The sequence below is a fragment of the Amphiura filiformis genome, chromosome 4 (assembly GCF_039555335.1).
Source record: "Amphiura filiformis chromosome 4, Afil_fr2py, whole genome shotgun sequence".
Taxonomy (NCBI): domain Eukaryota; kingdom Metazoa; phylum Echinodermata; class Ophiuroidea; order Amphilepidida; family Amphiuridae; genus Amphiura; species Amphiura filiformis.
In genome coordinates this window covers 2,009,195-2,035,640 of record NC_092631.1, presented here as the reverse complement: position 1 = coordinate 2,035,640, position 26,446 = coordinate 2,009,195, and the positions used below count along the sequence as shown (strand labels likewise).

Below are 26,446 nucleotides of genomic sequence, written 5' to 3'. Positions count from 1 at the left end.
GCAAAAGACTGTAACAATATGCGGTACATGCGTAGCAGTTTTGCCTGTCACATTTCATGGAACAATCAGCCCTCATTATCGGGTGAAGCTGAGACTTTGACTGTTTAGAGTTTGTCTGTATCTTTAGTCCATGGTCATGTCTACCATAGGGGCTGTATGGATTTCAACTGGAATGGCCAATTACAACTGGTCTACAAGCATGACAAGTGTCACACGCAAGCAGAGATTCCAAATGCAAATGAAATCTTCCAAATTTTTCCTCCATGCCTAAATCAGATAACGGCTAGTCCCGATTCTCCTCAATTTATTTCTGTGATCCTATGTTACTAAACCCTTCGTCTAGACACATTTATTATTTTATGTTCTAACTGTCAAATTTCATTTCAGCTGCTATGCAAAAACACACAGCCTTATTCCATTAGGCGACAAAATTCATAACATGATATGAATACGAAGGAGGACTAGGTCAACCTTGTTTGGTGATGTCAAATGCAACTAAGATATTATTGTGGTTCTCTGATGGATAAATACGTACATTGACTTATCTTGCCATCATGCGTCACATTTTGTATGAAAATCAGTCCAGACCAATTTGCAATGCAATCGTTATAACTAAAATCTTAAATGCTTGGCCAAAATGAAAGTGGGAAACGTTCTTTGTTTTATGATGTCTATTGATTGACTGTTTGTATAAACAATTCTGCCAAGGACATTATTTGCTTATCCAAATTACAGACATTTTACTGCATGCACTATGCATGGGTCTACTTCATTATGCCTCATGTGCTGCTAACTCATTTCTGTCTGGATACTGACAAACTTTCAATTTCTCACCATGGTACAAAGTTACCTACTGATGCTGAAAATCCCCATGTCCCTGACATCTGGCATACATGGTTGCAACGTATTATTTTTTACATGTCCATTTTCTTATGGTTTTAATTATTCCTGCTCCTTATAAAGTTTGCCTATATCTCAATTTCATATTTCTGACTTTGCAGTGGCGTGCGCAGCACATTGAAAGTGGGGGGGGGGGGCAGGTTGTTCAGTTCCCCCGAATGGAGTCTGATTAGGAGCAAATTTTGATGTTTTTAACGTTTTCCCCCCGAATCCATGGCCCCCCTGCCCCCTTTGCACACACCACTGTGACTTTGGTCTGATTTGATCGGATCATGTCACATTATGATGATGATTAGCAAGTAGGCCCCTAATAATATACTGGTATACAGATTACAGATGACGCATAACAAGTGGGACTAACCGTGTCACATTCTTGGCATTTAGAACATACCATGTTTGGTGAAAGATGCATCATGTTTATATGGCAATCAGTCTTAAAACATATATTGCACACAATTTGTCAGACAAGTCATTAATTGCTATAGATATCTTGTTCTTTAACCCCAGAAAGAAAGAAATTAAACATAAATCTTTTTAATGCATATGAATTTGCAATGTTTTATTTATGTTTAAGCATATTGATTAGGAAATTATGTATTATTTTGTTCGATGTCATGAAGTTGCTAGCAGCCCTTCTTTTAAAAATTTTTCGCAAGTATATAATTACGAGAGGGCCGGGCATCAAAAAGTTTTTGGAAGTATATAATTACGAGGGTTTATCAAAAAGGTTTTGATAACCCCTCTTATATAAATCAAATTTGATCTTATTTTGAAGAATGTATATCACATATTGATATACCTTTATAATTTGCAATTGTGTTTTTTAGACAATTCATGTATCTATTGCCCAACATGTATAGCTTGTTTGAATTACAAATTTGTTGCTATAACAACATAACACATTTTACAGCAATACAAATCATTTTGTACTTGTAAAAACATGGGTTGTATAACCACAGACACTAATCCCATTGTCTTTTCATGTGAGCTGCGTGAAAGGCTAAATCACTACTACCAATTGTGTTAGGTTAATTTTATTGGATTTGAAAACGAGGTGAAAGTAAAAAGTCCTTGGCCCGACTTATAACATGACCCTATTTCTAAGATAATCAATATGCCTGAAAAACCTAACACTAAATAAATAACATCAGATTTTTAGTTTATAACAATTGCAATTTGTTAGCCAAATCAAATTATTGTCATGTTTGACAATATAAAATATGGCACATGAGAGACTTTGTTGACAGTAAATAGCTTGATGAAAAAAGTAGTTTTATGAACATTAAAGTTCTACATTATCCTTATGTCTTCTGAAGATAGCAAGTTATACATTGTAGTTGCTTGCTATATAGTGGAGATAGCAAATGCTATCTACTGGAGATAACATTTACATGATGTATAGTTGCTATCTACTGGTGATAGTATTTACCATGTAATTGCTATCTACTGGATAAAACATTTATACAATGTAGTTCTTATCTACTTGAGATATCATTTATGAAGAAATTGCTATCTGATAACTATAGCATTTAAACATTGATATTACTATCTGCTATAAATTTAATTTATACTATGCAGTTGCTATCACCTTAGGTAAGCATTTACACAGTGAAGTTCTATACTGAAGACATCATTTAAATATTGTTCATGCTATCTACTGAAGATACTAGCATTTAAAGACTGTAGCTGCTACTGACTGAAGATAGCATTTACAAAATGTAGTTGCAAGACGGAGATAACATTTACATACTGTAGTTGCTATCTACTGACACTGTGGCTGCTATCAACTAGAGAAAACATAAATTTACTACAGATAGTATTTTAAATACCACACTTTCCACTGCAGACAGTGCTTACACACTGTAGTTGCTATCTACTGGATATAGCATTTATACACTGTAGTTGCTATCTACTAGAGATAACATTCACTACAGATAGCATTTGTAAACACACTGTACTTGCTTACTGGAGATAAGAACTAAATGCTATCTATTATAGATAACATTTACACACCATACTTGGTATCTACAAGTCAATATTCCCTAACTTTCTTTCTGCTGATGGTAACATTTTACTAAAAAATTCTGAGATCTACAAGAAACATCATTTACATACTACTTGCTATCTACTGAAGATAGCATTTATGCCTAACTTGATTCATTTACACTAAAGATTTTATTTTATACCAGCGATCATAAACACTGTAGTTGCTATCTTCGAAGGATAACTTCTATTTTAAACATAGCTTATCATGTTTGACTTTAGTTTCCATTGTGGATTTATGCTCAAAATCTGCGATCTACTGAAGACAGCACTTACACCTACAAAATGCTCTCATGTGGATAAACCACCAAAATGCACTAGCTATTGACAATAATAGCAGTGAGAAGAATTTATTCATTTCAAGTAATAAAGCCTATAGCAAGTTTTATTAGTTTGATAGTAACAGTGATCAATACCAGACTGACAGTGACTCATGTAACAATCCCAATACTGTTTCTGCATCCTAAAAAGTACCTCTGCCTTTTCGTTCATATTCCTGTAACAAAACTTTCATAGACTGTATTCTTTTATTTCTCAATTTTTTGAAATATGTTTAAATAATGTTTTGCCAGATAAATAAAAAATATTTATTTACAGAGGTTACGCTGCAGCTGCAAGTTTTACATTGTATTTTACAGTAGAAATGCAGGATTCATAAATTTTCATAGACTATATTCTTTTATTTCTCAATTTTTTGAAATATGTTTAAATAATGTTTTGCCAGATAAATAAAAAATATTTATTTACAGAGGTTACGCTGCAGCTGCAAGTTTCACATTGTATTTTACAGTAGAAATGCAGGATTCATAAATTTTCATAGACTATATTCTTTTATTTCTCAATTATTTGAAATATGTTTAAAAATGTTTTGCCAGATAAATAAAAAAATATTTATTTACAGAGGTAGCTGCAGCTGTAACTTTCACATTGCATTTTACAATATAAATGCAGGATTGTTAAATTTCAAGGAAAAGGTGTTTTCCCTGAGGTTACATAACTAGAATACTAATTAAACTGTCTTACTGTTACAGGAGGGGTAATATTTTTAGAGTGTAATCTAGCTTTGGTATATAGAAAATGTGCAAATTGAATGTTTGAGTTTTCTACAGCATAGCCTATTTTTATCACTAAATATTTGGTACTTTTATTTTATTCCACTCCGATAGTATTGCCTTAAAGGGGTATGGCACAATTAAAGTATGTCCCCCAGGTATAGAGCGGCAAAAAATAGGTACGGCCTCCAGTGTTGGTATCATCAAAGTATAGCCGTCGGCACTTAGGTGATACAGACCTTTACATAACTGCAAGGATAGCTCTAAGATATAGACTAGGAAATTCCACCTTTGAGGGGGAGGAGAGAAGAGGAATTGATTTTTATGAAATTAGGTAAATCTATGATATTGATTTTTTTAAATTCATTAAATTTATTATTGATTTCTAACATTACACATATCAAAAAATGTGATTGATTTTATTATTTAAACGATTCAATGATATCCAACTTATAAATCTTTTTTCATCCTCAGTCTGTGTGTAAAAAACACAGAATGGCTGTAAGTGTAACATACGAAAAAGTGTCAATCGCAAAGATGAACAAAAAGGCATAAATAAAAGGGGTAAAGGGAACACAATTTTGATAACTTTATAGGGGTACAACACCTCGATAAATTATGTCTATTTTTATGCTTTTTCTCAAAACTAATATTACAGTGGTAACAAAAGTTATGTATATTATAGGGGCAAGGAATCCAATTACTACACTGGAATTTCAGTGATTCAAGACAGGCGGTTCGTTATTTATGATAAGAAATAAGGTACCGCTAGGATGTACCTCATTTCCAATCATATATACTGAACTGCTTGTCTTGAGTTACTGAAATTTCAGTGTAGTAAATGCATTCCTTGCCCCAATAATATATATAACTTTTGTTACCAGTGTGTTATTATTTTTTAGAAAAATGCAAAATAGTCACAATTTACCACAGGGTGTAGTACCCCTTAATGAAGAAGATTAAGTATAATATTGAATTTATACATATTCTTACCCTGTATAAACCTCTCAAAGCTCATTTCAAAAAGAAATATATTCCTGATCCATACATTAAGTAGAACCCACTCATTTTGTTTCTGTTGAAATCTACATTTAAATTTAGATTTGAATCCTTACCTACTAACCAGCTACTTTCTGGGACAGATACAATATTTTTAAAATAATTTTGTTCCACTAATCTTTCTCTCATTTCTATTTTTTCTTCATATTCAGAGCACAGACTCAAGATATTTTCCCCCTTTCTGTATATGCAGCATTCTCTAATTACCAATATATAAAACAGTACTTTAATGGACTATTCCAGGTGATATCCATACACCCTCTATGGAAGACATGACCTTAATCTTCGACACAGGGAGTGTGAATTTCAAATAGGGTTACCTGAATGGGTGACTCTATTTGAAATCTTCACTCCCTGTGTGGGAGATTACGGTCATGTCTTCCATAAGGGGTGTATTGATTTCAACTGGAATAGCACAATAGAGACAACCTGTTCCAATAATCAGCCATTTTCTTCCTACTTTAAAATCAGCAGATACGCTACTTCATCTGCTTATAACAACATCACTGTTTTACATTATTCAGCACCGAGGCACAAACTACGCACAAGTATAAATTCTATTCACCTAGTCTTGTGAGAGAGTATCAACTTTCTCCCTACTTAGAGTGCATAAGAGATACTCTACTTGATATGCCTAACAAAACATCATTGTTTTACTGAATTCAGTTGCAAAATACAAATTAAATATTCTCTTTAAATTCCTTTGACAAAGTCTTTTGAGAGAGTATCGACTACTTTTTATTTAAATATAACACAATTGAGACACATGAGTGTTTTGTACATCACATACAGGTTGAGATGTGTACCGAAATAAATAAGTTAAATTGCACCACCGGTTTTGATATCAAAAGCAAAAACATGTTTCATAACGACCCATAGAATATTGTGGGTGTTAACCACCATGGGAATGAGGTAGTATAGTATTTGTGAATATTCTTTAGTTCAAAATTACACCGTTTTGCTATCTGACCCGTTAGCTCAGTCGGCAGAGCGTGCGTTTTGAATGGTGAAGGGTACTGGTTCAAATCTTAAAGGGAACATATTTCAGACCTCAAATTTCACTGGTATTATGAGAAAAACATGGTCTTTTGTCTGATGCCAAAATGTCCATTTTGCTAGTAATGGAAGTGGGGGAAGAGGCTGTCCATCTGGTCGGACACCTTTAAGCACCTGAGATTTGAATATTTTCATATTACAAACAACAATGATAAAGCAGTTATGGAGACCTAAATGTGACCAAAATTATTCAGTTTTTGTTACTGCCTGCATCGATCAAGTCCCAACTAATGCTGGCGTAAATTCACATAACCGTGCCAGTAACGCATAACACACACTTAGCGTAGGTGCTGCACCCAACTGCATGCACGCCATTCTATATTAATCCATGATGCTGAGTCTCCCCACTTTACAAAGTACAGATTCTTGTCATCCTGATAATTGCTGGGGAAGTTACCTTCTGGGTCTCACCTTCCGAGCGACTAACATGCTTACCATACCTCAACAAGACACCGATTATTTCTGATAATGGTATGTTTCTCACCCTTTATCTAATACAGAGTCTTGTATTACGCAGCAATATGCACTATTCCAGTTGAAATCCATACACATCTATGGGAAAACATGACCTTAGTCTTCCACAAGGGGAGTGTGAATTTCAAATGGAGTCCCCATCCATTCAGGTAATCCCGTTTGAAATTCACACTCCCTGCATGAGCGATTAAGGTCCATTCTTCCATAGCAGGTGTATGGATTGGATTGGAACTAGAATAGCCCTATACGCCGTAGAAGTGACGTCATAATCGGATTAACTACCATAGCAATAGATGAATACAATTTTTGAATAGACCGCCCTGCACTACAGTCAGATTGCACTAATCACCTGTGTATGTCAGCAGACATAGATTGAATACAATACCGCTCTTTTCAAAGATACTTATCTAACAGGTGCGAGTGATCAACCTTTCTTTGACATCTTTGGTTCAATGGATCGGTACCGCGTGAACGTTGTAGTGCAGGGCGGTATAGTCAAAATTGTATTCATCTATTGCTATGGTAGTTAATCCGATTAACTACGTCACTTCTACAGCGTATAGAGGTTATCCACGTTACTCATGTGTGACGTCTAACAAAAGGCACTGATTCCCATAGTATTCAAACCAATTCAATGCACGACCTCGGAGTTACTTGCATGACTTTGGCGGGCTATTTTGAAACATTCATTGTTGCACATGCAGGTGCTTCTTGTGAAAATCCTAAACAAGGTATAGACGAATCCAACGAGCCAAGTCATGGTCAGGATTTGGTCGGCCATGACGGGTCCCCGCATGCACCAAACTGGTGTAGTGACTGCCCAATTGGGTGGATTAAAGCCGCTTAAAATTTGATGTTAGATTCTTTTGTGTTGTACACTGTCATTATTCTTTTGTCTACGTGTAACACAGGTGATAGAATGCAGTTTAAAATACCCTCCAAGGCTGCATCATTTCACATTTTAGGTGAGATGGAGCCGACAGGGACCCAACTTTGGCAGCCATTGAGGTGTAGGAATGCGTGAAATTGAATTTGTCTATAGCAGTCGCTGATATACTGCGCCAATAAAGTATCCTTACAGTTGGAAAAATAATCACAATTCCCAAACTGAACAATATTGGGTTAAATTTGTTGTTTTTAATAGATGCACTATCTAATCCTGCACATTATGACACCACATTGAATCCAATGTGACCTCAGGAAGTAAAGTTACAAGCAATTGAATAGACGAAGGTCCAGTTTTAAAAGCGACAAACTGGCCTATACAAGGCGCAAAAATATTCCAACAAGCAAAACAAAGAGACAACACAGTTTCTTCAATGAACCGGTATTTAAAGCAGTTTTTATTTCAGTCTTTTACTTCTCTGTACTTTTCATAACTTTCATGTTATTTGTCAGTTCTTTTGTTTCAGTTTTCTTTTGTTCCTTTTGTTTTAAATTAAAGCCAAACACATAAATTAGCCATTCACCACTCTCAAACCACATGTCTAGTCTGTGGAGTTTTGAATAGGCCAGTTTGTCACTTTCAAAACTGGACATTCGTTTAATCAAATGCTTGTAACTTTGCTTCTTGAAGTCACATTGGATTCAATGTGGTGTCATAATGTGCAGGATTAGATAGTGCACCTGTTAAAAAAACAAATTTACCCCAATATTGTTCAGTTTGGGAATTGTGATTATTTTTCCAACTGTAAGGATACTTTATTGGCGCAGTATAGGATATGCAACCTAGAACATGGATAACCTCTATAAAGCTGTCAACACTGAGCTAAGTCACATTGCTGCTCAAAAAAGGACACCAAAAAGGTAACTTCAATTGCAGTCTGCATCTCAAAATTGATTGTATTACAAATGCAGAGTATACTCTACTTCTTTCATTCATCACAAACTCTATTCACCTGTATAATTCAGTAATGAAACATACATATGGTGGACTAAGTGTCCACAGCTGGGTATATGTTTAAACACAGAATACATTTCCACCAACTTTTTAAGACAGAATACATTTCCACTTCACTTGTAATTTGCATATCACAACATCAAATGTTTTACATAATTCAGTAGCATATATAAACTCAAATTCTTCTGACCTAGTCTTGTGACAAAGAAGTCCTGACAGCAGTGACCATTTCTTTCACTGCTACTGACACATGGAGAAGTAGAACTAAAATTATTATTGAGAAACTTTGGCATCAGAAAATCACCTGTAGTTTTTGATGTTCATTACTCTCTATGTCACATTGATTGCACTAATATGCATCATGCACCTTTAACATCATAAGTTCACACTCATCTTGAAGCCATAATGTAACATCTGCTGAGGACACCATCAATATGTTTTCAAAATTCTGATTTTTACATGATGTAATGTACTTTAGTAAACTAACATACCATGCAAATATCAAGACTTTAGGTGCTGTTGTGACAAAATCCAAGACCTTAAATAAACTGACGGAATATGTTTATTATTATGATTGAAAACATGGTGTTTATGACACTCTACGTACATGTACGTGTGCGGGAAGGTAATAACACATCAAAAGAACCAAGCAGCAGAGCAGTAATCCTTGTTCTTAAGTTCAATTCAGACTTGATGCTTTTTAAAAATCGCAGCATCACACGATGAAATTAAAATGTACATTTCAATTTCATCGCGCGCTGCTGCAATATTTTAAAAGCATGTGGGGTCTGCATCTCCATTTATGGTCATTCTGCCGACCTTGATTTTCCAGCAGCCAATCACAACTGTGCACGGCTGCGATATCGCAGTGCGATGTAATAAAGTTGAACAAAATCCAAGTCCATCGCGGACCGAAATTTCCACTGCGCGATGAGAATTTTCACCGCCGAGCTCGTAAAAACTTGGCTCAGATTTAAGTTTTGTATAGAATCGCATTGATGCATTGTGGAGCTAGAACCAGACTTTACTCCTAAAAAACAGAATCAGGTCGTAAAATCCACTTCTTTCATGCCTATTAAATAAGCTATACAAGTAGGACACGGACAAAATGACATCTTAAACGTTGGACTACTTATAGCAGTGTATCTCTTCAGCATTTCAATTCCCAGCTTGAACACTTGATCCATAAAAGTAAATATTCACAAGATGCACACTACTTAGTAACTCAATCTATAGAGCGGTTTATATTGGTCATCTTATTGTCCAACTTGTTTATTTTAGCGGATGATGGATGCGAGTTTTCCCGAGATGTAATCCATCTTTCTCAAAGGGGTAAATAATCTAGGGCAAATTTTGATCAAATGTTAGTTTATTCAGAAGGATACAGCTCCATGTAAAATAATAAAAAAAGAACCGTATTCTATAAGCCTGACCGACATAACATTGTATAAAATTTGCGAAACTTTTTTCCAATACAAATGAATATTAACTACCCACTCTAGACTTTTCAGTCTGTTTTGACCTTTAAATCAAGTACTTAAGATTTAGATTTGGATACTTAAAATATGGTAAAATAAAACACCTGGAAAAGATTAATAAAAACAAGACTCACTTACATTTATTTCAAGCAAAAGCATTAAATATTAATTTTCTTTTGATAAGTAAACCCATTGGCCTGCAATTTGTGTACTTATATATAATGCAGATCCTAAACTCGGAAAACACCTGCTTCAAAAAATAATCAAATTGGTTGGTTGTGTTTGTTTCTGCTTAGTTGTGTTTTTTTTGGTTAGTGTGTTTTTCTGTAAAGTGTGCTGAAAGAGTGCTGAGGCTTGTGGATCAACATCTAGGCGTTGTGCCTGTGCGTAGCGCACTATAAATCACTGCGCTTTTTTTGGGGGGGGGGGGTTTTGGTTAGTGTATTTTTTTGGGGGGTTTTGTTTCTTGCTTTTGTTTTGTCAATGACACAGCGTAAGAGACATTAGAGTACATTATTATGCTGTGTAGTGTGGCCACGTCAGGTTTCTAAGGATTTGCATTGGCAATTCAACATGTATTAAAAGTTCTTAAGATATGACATGAGAAACATTGGCATCATTTAACTTGTCACAAACAACACTGAATGCATTACTGAAAGTAACAAAATCTGTCAATTCAATAGCATAATTTGTTAGAAGTACTCAATAGAAATAACAATCTCCCTTTTAAATAGATTAATAAAACACAATTTGTTCATGAAACCAGATTTTTTAGTTTTATATTAGAGAGCTTGCAATTTCTGTATGTACGTATCATACGCCTGTGCATCTATTCAAAATCCCATCACAAGCTCTCTATTATAATTCTATCTACCTAAGATAGCACATGCACATACATTACATTAATTAATGATATATAATAAAGTTATACACAGAGCACATTAAATGTACATTATATTATAGTCCAAACAATATGAAGTTATATTCCCCTTTTCCATGCATCTATATACACAATGTAGAACACAAGAGAAATGGAACCCGCTGATACCAGGAACATCTTACAGCTGATTTTGGAGGGCTAATCATTATTCATTATTCAGTTACTTTCATCTTTGTTCTTATAGTGAATATAGATTAAAAGAATAACAATATCTAGTTGCACCGCAGATATTTCTGTGGTTTGTACTGATTGGACGTGGAAGCTAATCAGCCTAATAGCTAACATTACCCATGTACCTAATTATGGACATCCGACACAAAAGCAGATATCCTCCTGATAATATCAATTACATGCATTACCAGGAATGAGGTCAACAAATCTATTTTCATATTTTATTAGTTTTATTTGCATGTTGATTACATTCTCTTTATAGGTCTAATCCAATTTTATTTTTAATATTTTGCTGATTTGAAATTGATTTTAACATTATGTTTGTTTTGCTAGATAAGGACACTCATATCAAGCATTTACATGATAGTACACATCAATGCTATCTTCAGAAGATAACACCCTAAAAATGCCAACAATTAATAGAACATAGTTGGTAACCACTTGGCACATCATGGATATGCTAGTTTTTGTGCTATCTACTGAAGATAGCAAAAAAGACAGCAAAAAAATAAAATTTGCTGTCTCTCAGTCCATATCTAAATATACCAGTGAAAACATCAAAAATTGCTTTAATATAATATGCTCACTCCTTTATAAAGCACATCAGTTTGTAAAATCATGCTATTTCTAGCACAAAGCAAAGTGACTTATTTGTAACATTTATGACTTATTTGTAACATTATGCCATCTACTGATGATAGCATAAGGCTGGGTTACTTTTTGTAAGTCATTGCTTTTTGTAAGTCATTGCTTTATGGCAAGCTCGCTGCTCACATATAGATTTCCATTTTATGATCTAAATAATACTAAAGATAGCCAATAAAGCACCCTGAAGTTTTTCTTTCAATCCATGTTTTGAACTAAAACTTCACATACAGCACATTCAACTTTGTAAGGTAATGCTTTTTCTAACTTAGTTTGGCGACTTATTTCGAACATTATGCTATCTACTGAAGATAGCATACTAAGTCACATCAGTATATTAGTTTAGATATATTCAATAGATTACTACTTCTTTCACATATAGGTGTAGATCCCGGGGGTGGGGGGATAAATCCCCCCAACAATCATCCCCCCATGTTGATGCCTGCATGTGGGTTTCTGACCAAATGTACCTCATATTTGGCCATTTTAACCTAAAAAGTGCCATTTTTTTACGTTTCACACAAATTTATTCCCCATTTTGTACCATATTTTGCCAGTTTAGCTTCAATATGGTAAAAATTTTCATGCGCATTTATACCAAGAGCTTATTTTGACGCCAAAAACTATACTTCAAGACAATTTTTCCAACCCCATCCTCAAAAAAGAAATCTATGCCACTACTTTCACATATAGGAGAGACATGACTTTTCTTCTTCCCACATTCTCAAGTAACTACACATTTCAGAGCTATCTTCTACAAATATTTAGCTTTACATAAACATGATTTATTATATAAACACCCGAGTAACAGTTATTATCGGACTGATATTTTTCTTCGCAACTAGCCAGCCATCCATACGTAGTTGACTACAAGAACAATACAAAGTGTGTATCCTGACACCTTCTACATAATCTGATACTCGAGCTGTCTCAAGTTCACTGACCATCTAACAAAAACGATAGATGGAGATGACAAGAGTGGGGGAAAGAAGCCAGAGACATATCGGCGGAGTATACGCAGGCTACGTGATTGCATATATGTTAAGAAAATTATAGAGGCAATTTGTACATTGCTGAAGACTGACTAGTGGTTGATTTGAAGTACCAAGTCTACAATATGTTTCCCATGCATTATTTTGGCCATTCCATTTAAAACCCCCTGTGGAAGATTTCCAAAATCTTCCGCAGGGGAGTATGTTTTTCAACTGTAATTGATTAGGGTTAATTATTTTAAAACTCATACTCCCAATGTATTATGGTTTCACCTATATCTTCCACAACTGGAGTAAGTATTTCAAATAAGTTACCCAATTGTCTATTCTATTCAAAACTCATACTCCCTCTGTAGAAGACTCTAGCTAAATCATCCACAGGAGTAGTGTGAATTTTAAATGGAATAGCCCCTTTGGAGCAGTTCTGAAAAATGTGTCGGGCAAAACTTAAACCCAATGTTGGGCAAACAGCACACCAATAATAGGCTAAAGATTGATATAAACAGGTACATTATTGTGTGCCAATTTTTTCAACAATTCATACTGTTGATTTATGACCCCAATATCAGGTTAGGTTTTGTTCAACACATTTTACAGTGCAGCTCCAAATTGCAAACAAATTTGGTAACTTTGATCAATTTTAACCAAATGCAGGTTCATTTTTGCCATTCATTTAGACTATTGATGTTTGACCCAAATTTGGGCAAAGCTGTTTTTCGGCATGACAAATGTAGGATTCCTGTTGCACCTGTCTTAAAAATACGGGTTATATTCACATGGTTTGAGGTTAGGATTAGGGCTATATGTTATAACCACCATTGAGTTTGGGTAGGGCATATCTAGTTAAGCCCACATAATTACATAACATTGTAATGCATGGGTACAGTTCCGAAAGCGAACATTTATACCCGATTTGCTTTGCCTGGAACAACCAAGACTCACTCTAGCAAAAGCTTAGCAATATAGGCCCTATGCAAAATACTTCACATCAGGCAAGGAATACCTCTTTTATGTGTCCATGAATCTGCCTGTCTGTACAAGGCACTGATATGTGATATACTAAATGCACCAACTAGGATCTAAAATGTATCATCATCCCCCACAGGCACAGTTTATTAACTCTAATACATATGTGTGCTCTAAACAAAATGATCAACTATTCTGGGTATTAGAACTCATACTTGACAACAGTAAGATTACTTTTCTATATTTCCTTAACAAATACAAGTTTTTGAACTAAGTCATGAGAAAGGAGACCGATTTTACTCATTTGATGGAAGCAAATATTTACAGGTACTGTTTGGGACTTTAGGATATGCTAAAAATGAGTTTGGTGAACTGGTTTACATGAAAGGCAAACTAGGATTTCGCTTCAGCTTTAAGCTTCCCAGATACTTGACATAGAAATCAAACTGTGATGGAAAGAAAGCTACGAGTTCATCACGCCCTACGGCTGTTCCTTGCCTACCTGCCTAGCTACACAGTTTGACTCTAATATCAGCTAAAATGGTCTCAATCCCAATGGCACAGTTCACAAACATACACTTAATGCTCTGTGTGCTGGCAATAGGCTTCAACATAAAAAGTCCTAAGTTTTGAGATTTCTTCTCATAATATCAAGAGCTATCTCAAGAACCACTGAACCAATACTGGGCTTGTTTGTACTCATTTTAATGCATTTTACATGCTGATTCCAAATATGATCACAAAAATTCATAATTCTGAAAATTTTTCAATTAAAATAAAAAATTGAAAATTGTCGTCTGCAATTGACACTCATATGGAGAGGGTTAACAATAATAGCACAAAATTTAACCGCAAGTTGGGAAGTATGAGTTTTTGTACCCAACACATTCAAAGGTCATTCAATGCATGTACAAACATATCAGAGTTAAAGAACTGTGTCATGATAGATGAGCATGCATATGATCCTAGCGCTACCTGACTGACTGACTGACTTGACTGTCATAAGAATTGGTTTGGCAAGTTAAGTAGCTCTTGTCATGCTTGTACTTGGATGTCACTTCCATGTATGACATGTCACCATCAGTTGTCTCACAGTTGCAACTGGAATTTCCTTTTAGCAAATTTGATTTCATTTTACATTTGTTTTCTACAGGCTTCAAAAATAATAAACACTTTTCTTGGTGCAACAACAACAACAACAACAACAACAACAACAACAACAACAACAACAACAACAACAACAACAAAGAAAAGAAAAGAAAAAAAGAAAAGAACACCCAAACTGAGTGATCACCGAAGGTTGGGTGATGTCCAAAATAGCAATAGGGAAGTGAATTAGGTCAAATATGGTCAATGTTTTAAGGGAAAAACATTTCTGATATGAACTGAGTTCTCTACAAGCATTTCCAAAGTTTGTCAACCTTGTCATCCTAATCCATTAACCCCATGAGAACTACCTGCCGATTGGCCAAAAAGAATTTATAATTATTAATTGGACCAATCAGCAACATTGTTAGAATAATTTCACCACGCAAAAAAATCAGGGTGAATTATTTGCAAAGCTCCATTCTGATTGGTGATTAAAGTGAAGATATCATGTAATTGACCAATCAGAGGCAATGTTAGATCGGCAGGTAGTGCTCAGGGGGTTAATATCCTAAACAAACTACTTCAAATCTACTTCTGACTATACCATCCCTATACAGACCGTTCCATTATTCAAAACCCGTATCAATCACTTAGTTTCCCGGTGATTTCATTCCATACCCCTTACCTCATCAATATCCATGTAGCTACCACTCATCAAATTGATAACTGATTCTCTGTTCGGCCTTCTGGATTCATAATGGCCATCTGCTTGTGCATCACATGTAGTTCAAAATTTTCAACTAAATGCGGACATGATTGCAAAATAAAGATGCAATGGCTTCGTTTTGACACATATACATAAATTTAGTTCTTTCTATGAAAATAGGCAAAGCAAACCCATATCTATTTACATAATTTCTTCCCTCGTGTTTCATAAATTGCACTCCTCATCTTAAAAAGCGTAATGCTCTTTTGATAGAGGAATGAGAAATGCAACAAGTGATACCACATTCAACTTAGCATCTCTTCCCAAATTGGAATATTCCAATTAAAATCCATAAACCCACTAATTGGAAGATATGACCTTACTTTTTCACACAGGGAGTGTGAATTTCAAATGGAGTTACCTGAATGGGCAACTCCATTTGAAATTCACACTCCCACTGATGGATTTCAACTGGAATAGCCCATTAGTATCCCTGTGCATTTTCCTAACTCATGCAGCTGATCAACTGCCACTTTTAGTACACTTTTAGCATTAAATTGGACAAACATGCAAATTAAATCACAGACAATCATTTCAGCATTAGATCAATGCCTGTGACATTTGTTCTACATTTCATTATTGCTATTATCCCGAGCTAAATTGTTTTGCTTGGAAAATATTAAGTTTAATAATAATGCTGTAGATAACCAACTCTTTGAAACAAATTTCTTAAGCATCCAGATCACTAATTAGGCCAAATGCAGTAATCTTCAAGACAGGTGTACACCTATTGCAAATTTTGCACTCTACTATTTTGAAAGTTGTATCACAATAAATTTTCGAGTAAAAATTGTACAGCACAACTTAATTTTGTTGCAATACTTGGAGTTTTAATGCCAATATTAAATTCCAAGTTCAGAATTAAGGTAGTACACAACACACCTGTCTAACAGAGAGGGGAAGCCCTGTTCACAGCTGTTAAGTTAAGTACTAAGTCTTAATCTTCCAATTTGACTATATTAATCAGATTGTATCCACAACACAGGCACAATCTATTGCTGTCCCACAATTTGTTACTGAATCTTAACTACAGAAATTACTGGAATTGTTAAAATACAATCTCGAAGAGGAATAGTTCTGTTATCAACAATATATACATTACCATGTCAATATATGAACTTTGCTCACTTGGTATCTAATCTCATCCCTCAATTTACAGGGTCGGTGTGAAATCACATTTATATTGAACTATGCCCTGCTGATAAAGAGATGATTTCCTAGTGTGATGGCACCTGCTAAACCAATTTAGATCTAGTCTAGGAAATTTGAGTGCTATTAAGGCTCTAATTTCTCTTTAAAGATTGGCTAGGAGATAGCTAACATGATAACTGGATTTTTGGTTACTGATGCTAGTTGTGGCTAGATGAGACAACTGTGATATACTGTATCTGAATTGAAGTATGTTATGACTCCACTGAATGGACAGAAAGGATACGATCTTATATATTTTAGATTTATCTTTGATTATGGGCACTTTGAATGTTCTAAATAATTGATTTCTTTACCATACTGCATGTTTCTCATTAGGTACGCATAAGCAGAACACTGTGAGAATATCAATTACATATTATATCCTTCAATGATTGGCCTGCTAATTTTCTACATAGCTTACTCTGCTGAATGATGTAAAGCCAAACACTATTTACAGTGAATTCGAATGAGCAATTAAATTTTCAGTGATGTAAGTAGATTTGGCTGAAATATCATTACAATGTTCGAAACAGTAACAAAAAGCCTAAAGAATAAAAATTCCTTTAAAAAATGAATGAAGCGCCCAATGGGAGCTTTGATGTGATGTGCCGTGTAACCATTTGGATAATTTTTTTTCTTTAAAACAATAATGTAACATCATACCCATTTTCAATATAATATCACAATGTGCACCTATTCCTATCACTGATTGACTATGGCAACCATCTCTGTGGCAATTACTGCATTACCTGACTGATGTTAATCATGCTATCACGTACAGTGGATGTGTGGGAGTGACGGTGGTGGGTGGGTGTTTTATATTTACTTTGACTTATTTATCTATTTGTTTATGTTGTTTGTTGTGGTGTTTGTTTGTATAACCATTGATTATGTTTACATTTTTCTCCTTCTATTGCAGGTGATATTGGTGGTTCAATGGGTTTGTTTGTGGGAATGAGTATACTGAGTGTCGTGGAATTCATTGACTTTTTTTTATTGACTGCATTACCTGACTGATGTTAATCATGCTCGACACCACCACCAAAACATATTTTGATGGGGGAAATTCTTTACACCCAAATACCCTTTACTACCACTATTTCTGCTACACACTCACCCCAACTTTGATGACGATATCACATACTGATTGACTCTATAGATTCCCTGACTGATGTTAACTCAGCCAGACACCAGGAAAGGTAAGTTTTGAAAGAATAACAGTTTCTTTTACACCTGCTATAACATCTACCACTAACACAACATACACAACCATCACTAGGATCCATAATATGCTCATCTATCAGGGGCACAGTTCTTTAACCCCAATACAGTTGCACATTCATTGAATGACCTTTGAAAATTTGGGTACACAAACTCATACTCCGCAACTTGAGGTCAAATTTTGCTCTATGGTTGTTTAATTGAGGTTATTGAACTATGCCATTGGGATGAGGCTATTGTGGTCCATAGTGCATCTCCAATCTCAGATGTTACATCACAATTCATACACTAATTGACTATATAGCTTACTCCATCTATGACTGTTGTTAACTCAGCCAGACAAAAACAAAGGTAGATTTTTGAAAGAAAAATAGATTTTGTTTTACATCTGACTCCAATATCTGCCGTAATGCTGAACAATCATCTCCAATCTCAGACGTCACATCACAACACAAGTGACATGCACTGATTGCCTATATAGCTTATTCCATTCCCTGACTGATGTTAACTAAGCTAGACATAAAGGTAAATTTGCAATGAAAAATGAGATTCTTTTACACTTGACTCCACTATCTACCACTAATACTGAACAACCAATCTCAGACATCACAACATAAGTGACATGCACTGATTGCCTATATAGCTTGCTCCATTTCCTGACTGATGTTACCCGAGCCAAATACCAACAAATTTTGAAAGAAAAATAAGATTTTTTTTACATCTGACTCCACTCTCTACCACTAATACTGAACAACCATCCCCAATCTCAGACATCACATCACAACACTGATTGACGATATAGTTTATGCTCCATTCCCTGACTGATGTTACCTGAGCCAGACATCAACAATAGTAAATTTCGAAAGAAAAATAAAGATTCTTTTACACCCTACTCCATGCACTATCTACCACTGTGCTACCCCGGTGTGCTACACAACCATCTTGAAACTCAGACATCACATCACAACACAAGTGACATGCACTGATTGACTATTATAGCTATAGGTAGCTTACACCATCCCCTGGCTGATATCAACTGAGCCAGATACACTAACAACACCACATTTTTTAAAGGCAAATAGATTCTTTACACCCAAATACACCACCACTCATACTACACAACCGTCTCCAGTCTTTGATGTCATATAAACACAAGCCACATACACTGATTGACTATATAGCTTACACCATCCCCTGACTGATGTTAACGGAGCCAGACACTAACTACCACGGGGGTTAATCTAAACCCATCAATTCTACCACACATCACTGTCAATCGCACGGACAAAATGTGAAGACGACGCCAACAATAACGTCGACGAGGGAGAAAGAAGGAAGGAAAAAAATCTGTGTGTGGATGGCCAAGCACTCCAAGAATGCCAAAGGCTTAGACCTGGGCTGTTTGGTCTGCAATCACCCAGCCAATTATGTCATTACAATGGTATGACTTGTGATGAAGTACTCGTCTGCCGAGGAGATTTAGCGCTATCGCATATCTGTCTCTTCGACCCTTTTCACGCTCTAAATACTTGGCATAAAAAATTATACATCATAAAACCTTTCAACAGCTCTTAAGATTTCAAAATTCTTAAGCTTCTTCAAATGATTTAGAATAATTGCAAAAGAGATACTGCAGATGAGTTTTGCAAATATGCCGAGCACTCCAGACACGTAAATAGACTGTTATGCACCATTACGGCATACGAGGCTTTCAATTTATTCCCATTATATGCGTCTCAAGTCTTTGGCTTGAGTCAAGGGGTGTTGGATGTCCACTATAGCAATTTAAAATTGATCCCACGGGAAGGTCCTTAGTGTAAGCTTATAGGATAATACTCAAGACCCATTAGGTACTTTTGTAGAGACTAAATGTTCAGGTGACATAGTATGATGGCATTTCATAACCATGTATTCTTAAATTGAACAACAATATTGCTTCAAATCTATGTCAAAATAGCAATCAGAAATCATAACAAAAGTGTGATATGCGAAAACCCTTCACATTATCGCATTATCCTATTTTGTTTTATAAAGATAATAAAAGTTAAAACTCTTTAACTATTCCTTTTTTTTCCAATCCTTCTTTGCTGATAAGTTTTGATGCTGACGTCACAGGTACAAAAGGAAAACAGTTTTAAAAAGAGTTATAATTTTCCATGTTTTTTGTCTCCAAAACCAAGAAATTAAAATGTCACCATGTGAAGGGTTTTCACATATGACGTCATAAATTTCGAACAAAGGGTGTTTACAATTACATAAACCACATCTACAAAGAATTTGTTAGCAATTCAAAAATCACTTTTCTACCAAAAATCTGAAATGTCTGAAATTGACGCATTAAATTTGATTATTTGTCTAGCACCTTTATCAATTTGATTTTAAAAGCATATGAGACAAGTACATTCTTTGTCCATTGTACGTACTCTTAAGCTTAATAGTACAATTCCTTTCATTTTCAAGCATAAAACTTGTTTTTCCTATCTAACAATGATTTTAAAAGCATGTAATGTTAGGTGGTCTAATTTACAGCGTGTGGATTTAGCTATAAGATTTTTCCAATGTAGTAACTCACACTCCGATTCTTTATAGGTGTAAAAATTCTGAATTTCTAAATGGAATATTGTCACTACAACAGGTAACACTTGTGACCGACTGTGCAATAACTAAGCGCCAATGGCTAAGTAATTTCCTTGCAACACACGGTCCAATTAGGATTTTAGCTCACGGATTGAAGTTTCAACTCGAGCTGGACAGTCAGGTGTGGGATTTCTTTCCTTTAGTTCCTAGGCATATATTTGTGTATTAGCACCTGTAGGCAAATAAATTTCTTGCATGCAATACATAGTCCAATTAAGTAATATCAGGCACATAGTCAGCCTGGTCGTGTTGACCAGGTAAAAGCCTGGTCAGTGTAGAATTTGTCACAGTTGGAAGGGACTGGAATCCAAATAAAGGCTGCTTTAACATTGATTTGAATTTTTTCCATCCCTATTTCACCTGAAACCTTTTTCAAAGGAGACACTATGCCCACTCCCACAGATTTAAAATTGCCAATAAATATTGAAAACTAAGTTCTTATAAAGAGAAGCAATAAACATGAAAAATGATGAAATCAGCAAAAAAAAGAGGACTGTCATTTTGGACTGGACTCTGGTCTGAGTGGATCAGAGGAAATGAACATTAAAAAAGAGGGACTGTAACAAACCTGAATGTTGGTTCATTTTCAAATTTAAAAATAGAGACTAAAAACCTAAAACCTGTTTTTAAATATGCTATCTACTGAAGATAGCATACCAACAAGCACTCTCAACGGATGACATGTGGAACAATCCACTCCTGTTGTAACAAGATCCGATCCAACCAGACCAAAGTCCAAAGTTTTGCAAATTGAGTTATTATAAATACTGATGTTGAATCCACAAGTCCCTGGCACACTTGGCTACAAAGTTATGAACTTTTTTATGTCCATTTTCTTATTTTTTTCATATCTCAATTATTGCAGACTAAATTGGATCAGATTGTGTTACATTTTGCTGTCTACAGAAGATAGCATCAGCATATCATCCACAGTTGCAACCAATTGCTATCACATCAGGAAATATTGCCAAAATTGTGATTTCCCATTATGACTTACATCTGTTATGGATAAAAACCTATTCATATTTTCTCTGACTTTTTTTTCCAGTAATAAAATCTCAAGGAAAGTGAGCACAATATACTGAAAAATCAGAAAAAATGAAAATGCTCAACTATAAATGTCAATTATAGTTAGTTCTATTGTTGAAACTTTACACTCCCAATTGGGCTATTCCATTTAAAATCAACACTACCCTTGTGGAAGACATTAAAATATTTTCCACAGAGGGAGTACAGATATCAAATTGAATGAACACAATAGGCAGCTCCATTTGAATTTCATACACCCTATGACAAATATTCAACCTAAATCTTCCAGAGGGAGGGTGAGTTTCAAAAGGAGCTGCTAATGTGTTAATTCCATTTGAAATCCATACTCCCCCTGTGGACGATATTTCCAAAATCTTCCACAGGGGTAGTGTGGATTTTAAATGGAATAGCCCAATATAGTATCTGTTGATAAATAAGGAAGCAGCTACGTCCCTTTTACTTGTAAAGCATGTAAGGAATCTTAAGATGGATTTGTAATCGAGTGTAAAGGTAAAGGAGACGATCCTGTATAAACAGTGATCGGAGTGCCCATCTCTCTTTCATTGGCGATTGGGCCATTGACTCCTCCATGTAATGTTGCTATAGGGGGATCGCTACACCTCCTCTACAGCGAGTCTGTTACCTTCCCAGCATTTAAGAATGCCGGTACCCATTTAAACACCTGGGTGGAGAGGAGTAATCGAGATAAAGTGCCTTACTCAAGGGCACAACACAATGGCATCACCGGAGCTCGAACCCGCAACCTTCGGATTATGAGTCAGTGCCCGTTCCGCTAGGCCACCGTGCTCCCTTATAGAGTGAAACAGCTCAAACTTGGCAAAGCACAAAAAAATTATAGCGCACAAAAATCCACTTTTTCAGTATCAGCAAAGTGTCTGTTAAGTGCAAAATAATCACATCAAAGGGCTATTCCAGTTGAAATCCATACACCCCCTATGGAAAACATAACCTTAATCTTCCACACAGGGAGGGTGAATTTCAAAAGGACTTACCAGAATGGGGATTTGAAATCTACACCCCCTGTGTGGGATATTAATGTCATGTCTTCCATAGAGGGGTGTATGGGTTTCAACTGGAATAGCCCATTTACTTTTGACAAATCTTGTTTCCTAACTTTGTTCTGATTGTTAAAAAATAAATGAACACGGCACCAGCAGCGTGGCATTATCATAGCGTGACACAATTACGGTATTAAAACACCAATGTGAGCGAGGCGCTAACAACCTGAATATTTCATACGCATACCACCATTAACACCAATCTTCTCATCACACTGATCAAATATGCAACATCAACATACGCTATATACATTACACCATGCAAGTTGTGATAGCTCCTGCCTTTTATCTCAATTTCCAATTCTAAATCATTGTTTTTGTAACCTGAAATCATAAGTGTAAATTCGGTATTATTTCAAATGGTTTTTTGGGGGTTTATTTTCACACAGAAGATGAGTCAGAAGTGAGAATTTCATTATTCAGTAGAATATATGCACATTTTACGTATCTTGTATATCAGAATATCATATCACCTGAAATAGTGGCATTTGAAATGATATTCCACAACCAAAATGGCATGTGTATGTAATTTACTCATCATGTTTCACTGAATTCACTGCAAATACATCAGGTTCAATTTATGTATCTAGATTATTTACACAGAACTTCCAAGTGGTCAGAACTACAGAATCGGTGAATCAATTCCTTCACCTTGTGTATAGGAATTGGGTCATTGCATATAAATACAGAGAAATTGGGTTAAGAATTAATGAAGTTAGTCATCCTGAATCCACTACCAATGGTCCAGTTGCCCAGTTGATGTGATCATGTGGTGCGATGCCTATATTGACGCCCTCTGTCATCAAAAAAATTTAGGGTTTGACGACGGAGACTTTACCCACAGAATCTAAGGCATTTATTCTGCTTATGATCTTGGCACAACATTGCGCCAAGGCACTGGTACATCGTAAGTCAAGCTAAAGTTCACAACCAAAGTTGCACACACATATTTTCTTCAGTACAGCACATTGTGAATGCTATGTTTTTCGGTCATCACTAACAATAAACAACACCCAGAGTTGATTAGACAACAAAAAAGAATTAGTCCTAGACTGTTATCTCACAGTGCTGTGTTACAAGTAACTTTGCTCCCTTACTTTCACAAGAAATATGCCGAGTAACCCAGGGGCGGATCCAGGAATTTTCAATGGGGGGCACCATGGCTCAGCGCCCACACAAAGTCAGGCACCGCTCTGCAAAAAATAGGGGGCACGGCGCCGCTCTGCAAAAATTAGGGGGTGTGTGGCAGGGTGCTCCCCCCCCCAAAGAAATTCTCCTCTGTAAACAGAGATGGGTATACATACTATCTGGGTGAAAGTGGATGATAATATACAAGCAATGCAAAGTTCATGAGTGCTTAATAGAAACTGTGTAGTGAGCCATTTAAATTGGTTCCTTCAAATATGTTAAATCCATCCAATTCAATTATTGAACATCAGCATTTTTCAAACATCTTATCATTATATAATCACGAATTACAAGCTAAAAATATGCACAACATTAATTCCATCTCCTACTGACGGAAGGATACCAATTACCGTTTTTTGTTTTTGTTTTATTTTGGGACCATTTCCTGTAATAGCATAACATTTCCCACACCTGTGGCGCATACAGAGTTTATGTTAAAAAATGGTTATAAAAATGCACCAAATATGACCTCAATTCCAACGGCAAAGTCCATAGCCCTACATCCAATAGACACAGCTCACATATTGACCTCATTGTGGAGTATGATATTTTGTACCCACATGCAAAGTTCATTCTATAAGAGTGCAAGCTTGTTTGCCTTAAAGAACAATGTCCTGAAGCATTGCGATAATAGAGATCGTAACTGTAAAACAAGAAAACTATACCTGCCCTAATAATTAAAACTAAAATCCACCCGCAGCCTCATTAACATGCATCACCATATTCCACACCCTGTCACTCCCATATACCCCTACCTTAGACATTGTTATTCCACAATTATGCAAGACCATGTCTCACAATTAATTGAGTGAGGATCGTGTTTAATTCCGCATTTATAAAGCTACATCAAAATTTGATGGATCTAAAAGGTGAATATCTATCGTAAATTTGATTGAAAATGATAAAAGAGCATATGTTTCAATGCACAGGAGAATCATGCATGCTCCACCTTCCCGTATATATGTACTTAAAAAATATATTTTAATATTCTGCCACGATAATTACACTTTACACTATTCTGAAAGAAACTTTTTAACAAATGAACTTTTTAACAGTTCATATTTAATGTAATCATATCTTACACTTGATTCGCCTCTCCAAAAACATGTAATATACACCTCCTATCGTATCGAAATCATCATATTCTATTGAAACTAAACCACATGAAAGTACACTAAAAGATGATATGACTTCATCATGTCACCTTATCGTTTTATATAGAGCAAGCACTTGTAGCATGCTAATAGTAGGTATAATTTTGCATAAGAAATTTTCACAAATTTTACTTTTTTAACATTATTTTTTACAACAAGCCGCTGTCTCGACAACATCTTTTAAATGAATGTGAAAAAGTAGCGTGTCTGGATGTGTTTATGTTTGAATAAGATTATGTATGCATAACAAAGATTTATGCAAACTTTGATTTAATAGCGACAGGAAAATAGTTACTAATAGCACACTTGCGGATTGACATCCTATGATTACCTCAACTTAATGTCAAGTATCGTCAGAACTGTGTCAAGAGTGGAGAGAGTGTCGGTGGGAAGCGATGAGACTCAATAGTTTGATCCCGTCAAGCTGAACTGGATGCGACTGTAGCAACTCAGTACTGAGAAGAAATCAGTACTTAAGTTGTTGCATTTTGTATTAAAGCCATAGATTTAGATCAATTATACAGATTTATTCTAAAAACATGGTTTGAGGCAAAACACAATTTGCCCGTAACATCACAGGTTTGTGCCTGATCATAGTCATTTCACATTCATGATTGTACATTCGTTTTAGGATTTATCACAACCAAAAATTCTATAATCTCTATCACAATTTTTAAAATTTTTATCAGTGGAATAGAAAAAACCCTATTTACTTGATCACATCTCATGAAATTAGGGACCGTTCACAAACACCTGATGCAAAAATATTTCGTCGCGAAAATTTTTCGGGGCCCTCCTCAAAAATTTCTGGGTCCCCCTTTTTGACATGAAAATTATGGGTCAACCCCATAAAAAAGCATATAAACTTAATTTTCCCAGAAAATTTGTAGTAATTTTTTTTCAGGGCCCCCCCCTTAGAGGGTCAAAAAATTTCAGGGCCCCCTTTTTGCATCAGCCCCCCCTAACAAGTGTTTGTGAACGGTCCCTTACATCTTTTACAACAATGTTTCTTACCCACTTGAGACGGAGTAATATGACCTACTTTCCGGTATTAAGTTATTTTTGACAAAAGGAATTTTAAAATATTTGTATTTTATTTGTATGAAATCAAATTAGTACATAGAGCTCATCAGCACGTTATTCGCTGTTGAAGTGACGTAATAATCGGATTAACTACCATTGCAATGGATGAATACAAATTTTGACTATATCGCCCTGCACTACAACGTTCACACGGTACCTATGCATTGAACCATATCATTCTGATGACTCGCACCTGTAAGATAAGTATCTTTGAAAAGAGCTGTATTGTATTCAATCTATGATTGCAGACATACACAGGTGATGAGTGCAACCTGTTTGTAGTGCAGTGCGATATAGTCAAAATTGTATTCATCCATTGCTACGGTAGTTAAT

The 26,446-nt window shown here is 35.5% G+C and overlaps 1 protein-coding gene across 1 annotated transcript in view; it reads right to left on the bottom strand.

Moving 5' to 3' along the window:
* The window catches only part of LOC140150454 (kinesin-like protein KIF13A), a 256,905-nt gene that overhangs the window by 155,846 nt on the left and 74,613 nt on the right, over positions 1 to 26,446 (bottom strand). The gene's annotated exons all lie outside the window — the stretch shown is intronic.